Source organism: Scleropages formosus, chromosome 14 (genome assembly GCF_900964775.1).
Source record: "Scleropages formosus chromosome 14, fSclFor1.1, whole genome shotgun sequence".
Classification (NCBI taxonomy): Eukaryota; Metazoa; Chordata; class Actinopteri; order Osteoglossiformes; family Osteoglossidae; genus Scleropages; species Scleropages formosus.
In genome coordinates, this window is record NC_041819.1 from 9,476,967 (window position 1) to 9,492,454 (window position 15,488).

Here is a 15,488-nt window from a genome sequence, read left to right on the forward strand (position 1 = left end):
CTGCAACTGGCTAAGTGTAAATGAAGTATTTACTGCCAGCGACTTGACTCGCCGCTTTGCTCGGACACGCCCTGCCCAATGTCCAGCTTTGTGGCATGTATTCCAACTGGACTTTGTTGCAGGGCATTTTTCCTTGTCTTAGATAGATAGATAGATAGATAGATAGATATACTTTATTGATCCCACAAGGGAAATTATTGCCTTGTGTTTAGCCTTTCCATGCCTGCCACATTTCTTTTCGCTTTGCTCGCTCATCTTTAGGTTTTCTGTGCCATTTAGGTGTCCTGCTATACACCTGTGAGGATGTCCGCACGGCACATACAGCTTCGCCCTGAAGGCTTTCCAGCTGTGTGGCCCCTTCTACCTGTCGGATAGTCTTGTATAGACCGCACCAGAATAAGATTGGCGTTAGCTGCAGCTTGAAAAAGGGCTCTTCATCAGAAATGCTGACCACAGTGTGATCGCGGGCATTCTCATTTCGACATTCACGATCCAAAGTTGTGGTGCTCTGACATCTCATACAGCGCTCCGATAAAAGTCTCTGCCGGTTCACCAGGTTGCCGGAACACGTCGGAAAAAAAGGTCCACGTTTCCGAATTACATTTCTATGCAGGCAGAAATATTCATCACACTTCCTTATCGCTTAGGTGAAATTGGTTTTCTCGTCTCCTTTCTCAAAAGTGAAAGTCTCAAAGATGTTCCCTGCTTCATTCCCCATAACATAAATCAAGCAACTGATTTGCACATCTCCTTCTTTTTTGTCCTGTTTTGTCATGGTCCCGAATCTGATTCAGTGCCGCTTCCAGTGCTGCCGCACCATCAGGTTGTTGAAAAGAAAGTTTTTGGGTGGGTGAAACTGCCATTCTGCCCTCGCCGTTTTCCTCCATTACTGGGAAAAATTCACCACTTCTGACGCAATGTCCTCTGTTGTAGTGACGGAGAGATGTTTTTATGAAACAGTACTCGATCAGAACATGGAAAGCTTGAACACACACATCATCGGCTATTCAGTAGGCAGACTGAGAAAAACAGTACTGAAAACTGTCTCACTACCCATGCTGCAACGCAGTGTCACAAACCTGTCGTACATCATTATATGACAGTGTCTGCTATGTGGGGGGTGTGGTGGCGCAGTGGGTTGGACCGGGTCCTGCTCTCTGGTGGGTCTGGGGTTTGAGTCCCACTTGGGGTGCCTTGCGACAGACTTTCGTCCTGTCCTGGGTGCGTCCCTTCCCCCTCCAGCCTTACGCCCTGTGTTGCCGGGTTAGGCTCTGGCTCCCTGTGACCTTGTATGGGACAAGTGGTTCAGAGAGAGAGAGAGAGAGAGTGTGCGTGCGTGTGCCTGTGTCTGCTATGTCTTTCACCATACTGAGAATGTGGTCACTATTTCACTTTTTCATAACAAAACCAATTATGCTCGTCTCCTGAACCTCCCATCCTCTTCATATCTGGTTTTTCATGTATCCAGTCCAGAATTAATCCCACTTATCATCAGTCGGGCTGGATTTTCATATGTGTGGTTTGTGACATCGGGTCATTTTGTTGGGGGATGGAATTTTTTTCACCTTCCTCCTGAAGTACAAGTAATGAAAGAACTCATCCCCTCACACCTACACTGTAAAGTGCGGTAATAGGACAGTAATTAACCCTATTCAGATTGAATAGAATATTTAGAATTATTATACAGCCTCAGCATTTACTTTTAAAAATGTCTCTGGAGTTAATTAAAAAAATGATATAAACCCAGTTATTATTAAAAGAACCAGAATACCGTGTTTAACTATCTAATATTACAAGATATGGTACTTTGCACTGCTAGTCTCTGAATCAGTTCTTCAAGTGAATGGTTGAGTGCATTGACTTGGTAGAAATATTTTGCAAAGTAATGTGACTGCTTTAAAGCTGGAGAAGAACTTCATTGGCAGTCTTAAAATTAAAGCCACAAAGAGGAGTGGAATTATTTTTGCAGATGTGGTTGAAAAGTAGCAGCCTTTTTAAAAAAATTGTCACCTCTTTCTTCACGTCTTCGATTATTAGTCTGGTGAAATAAGAGAGCGCCGTTATTTCATTTCACAAAAAACAAGCAAGGCCAGCATATCTTTACAGCTAAAACAGTCTTTATTGAATAACAGCTAAATACCAAGCAACCAACGTCAACAACTGCCTGTCCGGAGCAGAATCGCGGCGAGCCGGAGCCTAACCGGGAACGCAGGGTCGAGGGGGGGAGGGGACACACCCAGGACGGAACGCCAGTGTGTCACAGGGCACCCCGAGTAGGGCTTGAGACCTGCCACAAAGCAGGCACAGGCCAAATCCGCCGCACCCCCTACAGCTAAATATATATTCATCAATTTGCAAATCCAGAATGAGACATGTGGGCCCCAAGTTTTTGACAATTTTCATGTAATGACCTGCATTTTCATGTTCTTTGGACCATTTTTTTTTCGTTCATTTGTACTCTTTCAGAATTTTTTTCGGAAAAGGAACGCCCACCTGTTAAATAGATTAACATTTACACTGTTGCCTGTTCAAAGACCCAAGCTTTTATGAAAAACTTCGTGATTATGTGTCATTCTAAAGGGTATAGTATTAGTTTTCTCACATCGTTTTGACCAGTTTCAAAAAAACCACTGCGCCACCTATAGCACCGATGAAACAGTTTGCAGCACATCCTCTTATATTTATGAAAATGCCTTTGGCAATTTTTTTAAATGTGTTTATCCACTTCTGCACTGTCCTGCTGGGACTGTACAGCTGTTACTGTAACAGAAACATGGAGCAGGAGAATGGCAGATGTTGGGTGGATTTGCATCATTATGATAGACTCCATTTGACCATAAACTGGTCTGCAGATTGGCTTAGTGCAATTCTTAAAAAAAAAGAGCAAAAACATATGAAAGAAAAGACCAGTTTGATAGTACGCCAGTAGAAAATCATACGTTTCTGTTTTACCATGAGAACAGACTATATGGTGACTAGAGTTTTACTACATTGGACTTCCTTGTGGAAACTGCTGAACCATTCCTATCCTTATTCTATGCCAGGGGTTCTTCATGGATTAGCTTCAGGAGGTCTGCGAACCCCAGGCTTGCTTTGAAAGTGACACTATTAATAAAAGTTATGCTAAAATGCATTCGTGTTTTATGCTCTAAGGGGCCGTGGAGGTCTGCTAAATTCAGCAGCAATTATATTTCTCAGCAGCTCTCTTTTGTACTGGTTTTGCAGTTCACACTGAAGGTTAGGGAAGTCGCTGACACATGGACATGTGTAGTTTTACCTCCCCCCGACTCCTTATACTAGTAAGTTCTGTTTTACGTCTTGTGCTGCTCAACAGGGCAGTTGATCTGTTCTCTGTGCCTACTTCTACCCGGCTGTGTGGCACACGTGTCGCTCGACTTTCCCGCCCCCTATTGCGGTGACTCTACTAACAGGTGACACTAAGTGAATCTTCACGGACGAGCTGCACCCCTCTCATTTCGGTCTGCGCTCAGTCACAGCTACGTGTGTATCCACTGACTGAGCTACACCCCTCTCTTTCTGGAATGTTCCCGATTTCCATCATGTCCGTTCCGCCTCATCTGAGGGGCTTTGCAGTATCACGTACGTGAATCCAGCATCCAGTAGTTCCATCACTCCAGAGAGCCTTTTCTTTTTGCTAAAGCATAAATGAATATATCCATTGTCATTGCCACTGCCTGCCCTCATAGCCCTCACAGCTAACTCCTTCTACCCTCACAGTTCGTCCTGGTCTGTCCTCATCCCTCGTCTCCGACCGGCCTCGCAGTTTGCCACCAATTGCTCTTACCACTTGCCTCCAACCATCCATCAAACTGTTATTTGGTTCCACTAAAATGCCCCCAAAACCTGGCCTCATGTTGCCATCACGTGTCAGTGCGAAGCACCAGAGTGGAGTATAAGTCCCAATCCTGACATATTCCATTCGAAGCACAGGTTGTTACTTTCCAAGCTTCAAGTGGTAAAAAAGTAGAAAACAATGCTATCACTAGCAAAATGTCCTTTTTAAATTGAATCATTACTGCCACTGATAGCTCTACAGTTCTCAGGGTTAGGGTGTAGATAAATAGATAAGTTAAAGTAAAGATAAATAGCGCTGCTGTCTCACAGGACCAGGGCAATGCAAGTGGACATGGGTTCCATCCTCACTCAGTCTGCATAGAGTTTGCATGTTCTCCCCATGTCTGCATGGGTTTCCTCCAGGTGCTCTGGTTTCCTCCCACAGTCCAAAGACATGCTGTTCAGGTTCCCCCATAGTGTGTGAGCGACAGAGAGAGTGTGTTGCACTGATGTATGGATGAGTGACCCAGTGTAAGTAGTGTATCTAGCAGTGTAAGTCACCGCGGTGAATAAGATGTGTGGGCTGATAACACTACATGGAGTTGATTGGAAGTCATTTTGGAAAAAAAAGTGTCTGCCAAATAAATACATTTAAATATGTAATTACTGCTCCTTACAGCTCTTAACCTTAGACATAAATAAATAAACACAGACCTCAGGACACAAAATTTACTAGAATAGTGTCTTAACCCAGCAGCGTAAGTCACCTTGGTGAATAAGGTGTGTGGGCTCATGACACTACATAGAGTTCGTTGGAAGTGGCTTTGGCGAAAAGTGTCTGCTATATAAACGTATGATAAGGCAAGACAAAAATACCCTGTTTTTGCATATGTGTTTATAGAATTAAACACAGAAGCATTAAAGTAACTTTACCTCACACTTACTTGGACTGTCAAAAAGACCACACTTTGCAGTACAATCTGTTAATCAGAGCCATGTATGTGGACATGATTATACAAGCAACAGTCTCATACAAAGGAATAGAGCTGCTGGCAAAAGTTTAAAATTTTGTGCTGTAGTTGTTGGAAAGTTGTAGTTGTATGACTACATTTATACTGTATATATATATATATGGGGGGGCTCAGAGGTGCAGGGGGTTTGGCTGGGTCCTGCTCTCTGGTGGGTTTGGGGTTCTAGTCCCGCTTTAGGTGTCTTGTGACGGACTGGCGTCCTGTCTTGGGTGTGTCCCCTCCCCCTCCAGCCTTACACCCTGTGTTGCCGGGTTAGGCTCCGGTTCACCGTGACCCCACTCAAGTGGGGGGACAAGTGGTTGTAGACATTGTGTGTGTGTATATATATGTGTGTGTGTGTGTGTGTGTAAAAGTGGCTACAGCGTGCATTTATGTAAAGCATTACAATGTCATGCATTATTTTTATTCTATCTAAAGGAATTAATGGGTACAACTGTAGCATCATACTGTACTGAAGTGGCACTATTTGTTCAACATAAACTGAAGTGTGAAGAACTGCATTTGTATCCACAAGATGGCAGTAAAAGTATGTTATTAGCTTTGTGCACATAATTGTAAAAGAGAAATTTCTTGTTCCACTTTCCTGACCATGTGACACATGTGTCTATTCCTGTACATAGTCCTGAGTCCTGTTCTGATTGGCTGGTATGTTGCTTATTCTTAGTTTATCACAGGGGAATTCTTGGGGGGGGGGGGTTGAGGGATGACCTCCTAACCATTGTGTGGGAGAACTTTCCAGTGTTTCGGGACTGCTTTGTACTGTCCGAGGCATCTTTGTCAAGGCTGCTGTCGAAAAGACATGTATGTGGTCAATAAGGGGCAGTTTTCAGAAATCCTGACTCCTGAGCCTGTTTGCAGTAGGTGTATATGGGGACATAACTACATATATATAATATATATATAATATACAGTATATACTGTATATACACAGTATATATATATATATATATATATATACACTGTATATATATTGTGTATATGTATATAAAATATATACAGTATACAGGCTAGTGAATATTTCAAATATACTAGATTACAGATTGAATGGAGGTAATTCAAGGCAATGGTAATGTTGACACTGATAAAAATTCAGAAAAATTATAACTGAAGAAAAATACACACACACACATTTTCAGAACCGCTTGTCCCATACGGGGTCGCGGGGAACCGGAGCCTACCTGGCAACACAGGGCGTAAGGCCGGAGGGGGAGGGGACACACCCAGGACGGGACGCCAGTCCGTCGCAAGGCACCCCAAGCGGGACTCGAACCCCAGACCCACCGGAGAGCAGGACTGTGGTCCAACCCACTGTGCCACCGCACCCCCCTGAAGAAAAATAATTGATCTTATTAATAACAATTAGCTAGTTTCTGATATTTCTAATATGAGGCTAATTATATCACTGGAGAATCCCATGGAACTGAAATATTTTGCTATGGCTGTTCTCTCAAGTTTATTAGCTATTAGTAACATACAGTTGTTTACAAAGACCAGCAGGCAGAGAGGAAAAGCAATGTAAATCTCCACATTATACGAAATAATTTAGAATTCTGTGTTTTTCAGTATGATTAGATACTAATTAGAAAGCTGTTTTTGGCTGTCCTTCATGGAGAGGCTTAGGGTTCAGGTGGTAGTGTACTGTAGTTAGCGTTGCTGCTTTTGGACCCAAAAGTCAGAGGTTCTAGTCCCATCTTGAGCAAGGTACTTTGAATTGCTCCAGTATTGCTCAATAAATGGGTAAATAATTGTAAGTATCTTAACGTTGCAAGTTCCTTTGGAGAAAGTGTCAGCTTAATGAATAAATGTAAATGAGAACCGGTAGCACAACACTTCACTGGCTTTGAAAGGACACATTTGTTATTCTATAAGGATATAATTCATCATGGTGATGAATTCAGTGTAGCAGTTTTTTGGGAACTGATCATCTTTTAATATCGCAGTGCCATTTTCAAGGGGCTCTGCAGCACTATTCTAAAGGACAGTCTGTTGCTGAAATGGTGCATTGTGTAAACATCTCTATCAGCACGATTCAGTGATACGTCAGACAAGCACCTGCATGTCCACGCAGGACCTTGCTGCTCTGTGCTGTCAAAAAGTGCAATACTCAGGTGGTCCTCTCATTCCTAGTCCAGTCGGTTTCTCCATAACACATTCGGACCACCACCTTGAACCATAAATCACTGCACCAGTGAGAGGGTAATGCTCATACTGACCTTTTAAAATACACAGCACAAAGTCACTATACTGTAAAGAGGTGGTATTTGTCGTGTCTTTTTTGCAGGACACAAGAGCTGAGGTGTGATGTGACACAAAGTAACATTCACACTTTCTTTGCACTATCCAAAGGTGAAATTAAGAAAATGCCTAAAAACAAATAATAAACAAAAAAAATCCCTCTCGCTCAGAACGGAGCTGCAGAATCTTCGTCCACATTGAAAAGGGGTCTTAAAGCTCATCTCTTCCGGACTCACTTCGTATAACTACCGTACCACAGCAAAATCTGAAAACTGTGCCACCTGCTGCCAGCAACTTCAAATGGTAGTGAAAGCAGCCCAGATGAAGGTCTTCCTCAAGGTTCATAAGGCAAGTGTTCATGTGATGTCAGCTTTTAATAGACACATGGTGTACAGTCCTTGAAAGAGACTGAGATTAACATCACTTGGAGCTTTGCTCTTGCCAACTTTGAGGGTTACACAAGGTACAGTGTAAGAGGATTTTCTCAACCCATGAAAGTCTCCGACCATAGTTATAGCCAAAGAGTACACATCAAGCCATGATCCTCATCTGCATATATGTTCTTAGACAAGTTTTATCCAGTTCTAACAGTTTTACATGTGCACACAAATAATTCAAACATTAAATCACTAGTGATAACCGCAGAATGGTGTCAGCAGTCGGTACACCAATATGTGCTTCCATGCTGAATTACGCTCGCTTTTTATTTATGGTTTAAACTGTGTGCTGAGAGAAGGGGTTCCATTAAGACTGTGGATTGATGTTGAAAGTATGGCAGTAAATTTGAAATGTATTAGAAATGCAGAATCACCCTGCCACGGCCAGTGGTCAGATTAACTATAGTAACATTGGTAATTAGACTCCAACGTAGCTAATGCTATAAACTATCCCCTAAGATCATTTTCAGAAGGAAGGAATAATGAGATTACAAATGTTTGATTGACCTGACAAAGATCCAAGGCAGTCAGAATGCAACATTCCAAGTTTCCAGCACCGATGCAATGCAAAGCTTATCAATGTGACAGGTTATGACGCCTGCTGTAATTTTGACGTTCAATCAGATTTTGAGAAGTCCATCTAACTCGTCGTATACATAGCTGCATATTTTAGCATTATTTAGTCATTGTTATCTGTTCAATTATTTGTTTTATTCCAGCTCAGTGCTTACCAGTTCTCTGTTAGGCTTTTCTCTTTCTGCTTCCCTTGCACCAGCTTTGATGCCTGGAAGTCAGGCTCTGGGTTCCTTTCATATGTCTCCAATTTGGGGCCAGGCTGGAAGGCTAGAGCCCCCAGGCTCGCTGCTGCCCTCACTTCAATGCTCAGTCAGGAAAGGCTCAAAATGAGTGTCGCTGAGGTCCCAGAACAAGAATCGCTGTCTCTTCTTTCCCCATTCCTTTCATTTAAACACCTCAAGGCTCAACCTTTGACCCTCAGCCTTCCTGGGTTGCTTTTTGGTTACCCTGAAGATGCTTGTTTTGTTTTAACCCATTTTCCTTTATTTTCTTTGCACTATATGTCAGTGTCATCTAAGTGTACAGTAGTGGCTAGAATTAGACTTGCAGCAACTCTTTTCTGAGCAGATATGGCTTTTGGCTGATTTTTCTATTTCCATACCTGCCTTCCTTTTACAATCTCAAAAAAAAAACAAACAACCAAACCTGACAAACAAGCTTTTACAATATCATCCCCAAGTCCATCTCTTATCCTAATCTCATCCTCTTTGGTCTTCTGTAGCAAGCCATGTTTGTCCTTTCATTGTTGGTAGTATGCCTTTATACTTACATTTATTAAATGAAAAATCTTTTCAGCACATTTTATCCGGGTGCAGGTAGGTACTCTGCCTACTCAGAAAACCCTTTCATCCTTCCGGTTTTTCATTCCTTGCACTTGCTGATGTCTCTCTGTTCCCAAATTCTGATTTCCTCCTGTTTCCTTTCATCCCACTGAACCACTTTTGAGACCTTTCAGCAAAGTATCTTCCTCTCAGGCTATGTGGGCTCAACAGCAGGTCTGTGCACCTTATACGAAACAGAAAATTCGCCTGGCTTAGGTTGGACACCAGCATAGAATGAAGAACTTTCTGCGCATATTTTGAAGTGACCAGCTGCACAAATTAGATTATTAAGAATTCATACTGCATTTTGACCCCAGTAAGTCCATGATGCCAGGTATTCAATAAACCAACATTTGATCAGAGGCACACTAGATAGAGGTCTGTTTTTATGATATTTTTAGATGCAATTTAAGGTAATGCCTTTGATAGCCATTAGGTAGTTATAGCCTGTGTGTTTGTGTTCGAGTTGTTTGTTTCAACAGTTCGGTCCACCTGGACTCAAACTGTAGTTATGAATTCAATCAATGCTGCCAAGATTCTTTTTATTAGTTGACTCAGGTGAACTTTGTAAATTATTATGAAGAAAGAATACTTGGTCATAATCTCCATCAGAAAGTAAAGTATACACTGAGGGACATCAATGTTTCCGTGGACCCCCGTGGCCGTGAATCTGAGGAGGACGAGAAGTGGGGAGGTTAATTAACGGAAGCCATGAGACAGTCGAAGATATTCGGTTCTCTGGGTGCTATCTTTCAGAGGACCAATGAACTAGTCCATGACCACATTCATTGAAGGTGTGAAAAATGTTTCACACTTACAGAAGATAGCTCACCCTGGGGAGGTACTCATTTACTGCTCATGTACCGAAGATGAGATTATCTGCATAATTACTGAGCTCGTCCCCCTGTTGTTTCCCTTAAACGTGCACCAACTAAGCTCCATAATGTAGTCTGTCATTCTCTTATGGATGTTGTACCAACTTTATAAATTATTTAGCTGCAATTTTAACAAAAACATGAAAAATAATTAAATGGAAATTAAAGAGCGGTATGAAAAGTCTACTGGTCAAAAAAATAATAATGTTATTTTCAATATAAATTGGTTCACTGACTTTTGTAACCAAGTTTTTACGTTTGCATGAGCTCTGAGTAAATGTTATCATTAATAATATGGAATAAATTGCTGCTATTTAACAGAAGATGAACGCATTCAGTTTGGTACTAGATGGTTGGTTCTGATCACGTACTAATTCAGTTCTGTGCTGTGTCCCCTCTGCAACTTGTCCTGAGTCCCCACAGCCAAACCAATAAGGCGAGACAAAGCTGTCATTTATAATCAGTGATGTCCACTTAAGGCCAAACAATAAATGGGCCCGGAGTCCTCTGAAAGACCCCTCCTCATGTCTGTACCTCAACCAGGGGCTCAGAGGAGCTCAGCCTGTGCAGAACCCTCAGCTAGGTGAACATCTCTGTGAAACACTGAGCTAAGACTTTCCACCGGCTTGACAGACCACCACCGTGTTAACATCTCTATCTCTCAGATGTGGAATGACCAGCTGAGGGCAGCAGTGCTGGAGAAGGGATGTTTCCCAATATGCTAAATGACCTTCGACCCAGTCACAGTCCAGCTGGTCATGCTTTGAATCAGTTACTGATGACCTCTGACTGGACTGCATGGGTGTATGGGTAATATTCACAGACACCTGCTAAATCAATCCAAATTACACCCACTACCAGCAGATCCTCTATGTAGTAGGAAAGTCTATTCACTCAGTATGTTCTACAAACCAAATGTTTCCAAGCGGTTTCTCTTTCTGTTTTAATTTCACTTTGAGCTTAGTGCCCATGCAAAGCTTGCTAAATCTTTAATGTTATTCTCTGATTGCCTGTAGAATGCACTATATTTTTTTCAACTTTTATTCAGCAATCTCAGACTCAAATACAGACTCAAATACAAGACTACATAAATAAACTTTGTTACCCTTGAATGAAAAATTGACACTTGTTATCAATAGCATTCGCTGCTTCACTGTGGAATTTCATGTTTCTGTTAACTAAGCTTTGTAAAACCTCATATTAACCTTTACCTGTCAGCCTGAGACATTTTTTTGGAAGTTCAAGGTTTTCCTCGCTTCCCTGTAAAAGGGCCATTGAAAGCAAAGAGCAGCTCCAAATTTAAACTATGCGCCATTTTATTTGGTTGCTGGCTAACCCTTAGTGAACACTCTGTGCCTTGGGAGTTAGGCAGATGAATTAGTTTCACAGGAAGCATGTAAACTCTATTACTGACTATTTTAAGATGTGAAATGGGGGTCTGTATGAATCTGATTTGCTGTTCCTCTGAGATATGTGCCTGTTGTGCAGTGCTGAATGCCAGCAAGGAGGACCCATGGCAGCTATCATGGGGGATTTGCAACTGTATCCAGATGGATGAACAGTTGGACTTTGTACATTCATGCTGCCGGTGTCGGGTTTGGGGTGTGAAAGCTGAGGAATATGTCGAGAGATTACACTTGGCCATAGCAGCCGGGCCAAGGCTGGCGGGTACCCGAGAGCCACGGAGTGAATTGCTAGAATGGACCTGAACGTCGATGTACAGGCATTATAGAGGTCAGCTCACAGACCACCATGCCTGCCTTCCCTGTGACGGTGTGTGTGTAATTAATGCATAGTGCAGCCTTTAGCACTGATTTCAGCAGATTGCTGTCTGACAGGAAAGACTTTCTTAAGAGCAGGAGGGTTTTGGCTGTCCAGAATGAACAAGGCTAAAAGTTTCATTATAACATTATTATTCCCAGTGACCTCCTTTGTTTTACTATAGGAATGGCTTTTTTTTCCATTGTTTTGGTATATTACCCTATTTGAGACCCTGCAATTAATTTTTTTTTTTTTCCGCTCTAGAGGACGTGCATTTTTCAATGTCTCTCCCAGATTCTTCTTTTTTTTTTAAATAGCTTTACTGACAATATGGCTTTTCTGATATGACTGTTGAAAGCTTTTACTGTAATTTAGCCAGGAAAGCACTAGTTGTTTTGTATAGTTTTCGAGTCTGATTAAATGTAGCTCACTTATTCACTATACCGCAAGGTCACCCAAGCTATCCGTGCGTTTGCATCTATCTCTCTTATTTTTCCAGTTTTCCAGATGTCTGCCTCATCATGGTCCTCAATGCCTCACAACCCACTGGACAGACAACAAAACACAGAGGGCATTCACACCTGCAGAGGTAGAGTGTCCCATTTGGGTCCTGAGACCACCTGTAGTACTTGCACATGCGTTCTCCCTCAGAAGTACCCCCCAATGCCATATCATATGCATATCATGATGCTGAAAAAAATGAAATTCATGACATACTACTTTCCTCACCATAACTGAATTCTGTTGGGATTTATATATTTTTAAGTTGTCTGTCTGAAATTTAATTATCTGTATATTATCCAATTTCCCTAATTTGATTATACTGTATATTTCACATAAATATATATATTAATTCATACACATTTAGCCAAGTAGTACTGAAGACCATCTGTTATCAATTTTATAAAATCCATTATCTATTATCGAACTGAAAAAACATACACTATATCCAACTCGTACATACAGACACGTGAAATGCTTTGAAATTAAGATGGGCAGAAAAATGACCAGAAAAACGACCAGATTTTGACTCATGCCAAACACAATTTTCTCTTGGGTCACGGCAGAGAGAAAAAATAAAAGAAAATGTCAGTGTCCTGAGGGACTGGTACTGTAGTGTTAATCCATGCTGAAATTTCTATTAGTTGTGCATTTGGAGGGTGGTGTTACAGTTTTGGGATTGGATGGTATATTTGTAACACGTGGGATGCCCAGGCATCTGGTTGATTCTGTTATGTAAAGAAGTAATACTCTTTTGTTGGCATCAGTGCAAAGAGTTATTTACGCTTCCGAATTGTCTTCTGCATATTCCAATGCATGGATACGTCAATGTCCCAGTGCCCCTACGTTGCAGATGTGAATGATTTCCCATTACAAAGTACTGCAATGGAAACGTGTTGGCCCCTTCTTGGGGTTTCATGATGCATGTGTGATGCTGTTTGCTGACATTTAATAAGAGCACTGAAATTTATTTTCTGAATCAAGTCATTATAAAGTAAAAGACCCTTACAAAAGGCAATGGCAACCATTAAGCAATCAATCTTGCCTTGGTGTGGGCCAAAGCAGTTTCATAAGGTGCCCCCCTGGGTCTTAATTAGCAGTGTTAATCCAAGGTGCAAACCTTCTTTGCTGTGATAAGAACAGATTATCCAGAGGCTGCCAGCAGGGCCCTGACATCAGTCAGTGTCAGAACATTGAAAAAATATTAAAATAAGTAAGAAATATATTCACAGATACAGTTTTTCAAATTGTCAAATGTCAAATCACCTGTTGACATCTTTAACTCTCCATGTAAGAGTCACTCTCTGAGTTTTTTCCCCATTAGTGTATACTATGTTTTTTTATAGCACATGCTTACTTTAATTAAGTCAAGTCTTGAGTGGCCATTTGTCCTTAGAACACAGAATGCATATTGAGGCTGAGGGGTATAAATTAGCTGGAAGACCAGGTTCCTTTCTGTACTCACCAGCTGACCAGGAGAGCTGCGTTATTCTCAGCAATGAAAGGAAGTCCCCCAGAACCCCAGGAAAGAAGTCCATCAGCCTGCCAGAAACCCAGGACAAATATCCACCAGCAGCACATTTTCACCCTCGCCAGATTCCCATCCAGCCTCATGCCATCAGCGGCGAAAACTCCAGACCAAGGCTTCCTCTGGATGTCCTACAGCAGCAATGAGATGGTGTGAATTAGTCATTGGTGTAGGAAGAGAGTCACATCCCTCTTAGAGAAAACGTATTTCTGCTATCCCAGAGAAGTTGAACCTGGATGCTACTAGCTTCTCTCCACCAAATTCAGATGAACCCAGCAATTCATTACTTTTTCTGTTCCCTGGGGAAGACCGCATTTCTCCAAATGAATTTGTCTGGGATAAGTGGTATGGGCTTAGTGACGTGGCTCTCTGACTGCAGGATGCAGATTGTGACCAGGGATTAGGGACATGCAAATATCCCATTTTAGCAGGAGAAGCGGCGGTTACCGTGGTTTATCAGACAGGCAGTAGTGGAGAAAGATTTTAAAAACCTTTAGATCTTCAGTCTCAAGTTGCTTAACTTTATTTTTTAAATCAGATTAGGGACATTCTATCAATGAAGCAATTGCACACAGTAGTTTAAAACTATGAATCATCTAAGTTATATTTCTCTCTTTACCTGTGGCCATCATGATGTATTGTGTAAGTTATATCTTTATCAAATTCTACTTTTCTTGGCTTAGCTGCCATGAAAGTTCTTAAACATAAGTTGAGAAAAACCTGGTAAGGATCACCCATTGACTTATTATGGACAAAGTAAAATCAAAGTTGGAAGGAAAGTGTGAAGTCTGAACCGCTTGTCCCATACAGGGTTGCGGGGAGCTGGAGCCTAACCCGGCAACACAGGGCGTAAAGCTGGAGGGGACACACCCAGGACGAGATGCCAGTCCATCACAAGGCACCCCAAGCAGGACTCGAACCCCCGACCCACCGGAGAGCAGGACCCGATCTAACCCACTGCACCACTATGCCCCTCTTAGAATGTGAAGTGAAGAGTTAAAATATACTGCCTAGTGTTCATTGGAAGTCACTTTGGGGAAAAGCATCTGTAAAATGAATAAAATGTTTTTTTTTTTTTTTTTTTTTCTTCCCCAAACCGCTTGTCCCATACGGGGTCACAGAGCCTAACCCGGCAACTCAGGGCGTAAGGCTGGAGGGGGAGGGGACACACCCAGGATGAGACACCAGTCCATCACAAGGCACCCCAAGCAGGACTTGAACCCCAGACCCACTAGAGAGCAGGACCTGGTCCAACCCACTGCACCACTTCACCACCACACCCCCCTACACTGAATAAAATGTAAAACGTCAAAATGTATATATACCTTTTACTTTTGGTCTTTGGAGACTTGGAAATTTTGTCATATGTTTGTCTATATAGTAGACTCCTTTAAATGTTACATATAAACAACCCATGAGTTAAACATGATTACATATAATTTACATAAAAGCTCAATATGCGGAAAGTACAGATCTCAGATTTTACACCAAATATGCATGTCTGCAATTTTAAGGATCACAAGTAATTGATTCATAGACCCATACATAGTCAACTGAGCCCATAGTTTCAAAATGCCAATGCACAAAAGATTCCCTTTTTAGTTTTAGCAGATAGAGACTGAGAAGAATAAAGGTTTCCTACACAATGTCTGTGAAACATGCTTCATTTTCAAGAATCTGTATGTCCTTGAATTTGACTATACATTTCAAGGGCAGCCCTTATGCACCAAGGTTACCTTTCAGAATTTACTTGATCATGAACCAGTTTTTATGAAGAAGGTGGTTTGAATTTGTTTGTTGTGATATATTCCATATTTGGGAATTCTTATCAAACAAAATGAAGTATGAGATTATATTTCTACATGCTAAACTACACTAGGTCTGTACATTGTATATCATACTCTGAAGTTTCTCCTGTCAAACTAATC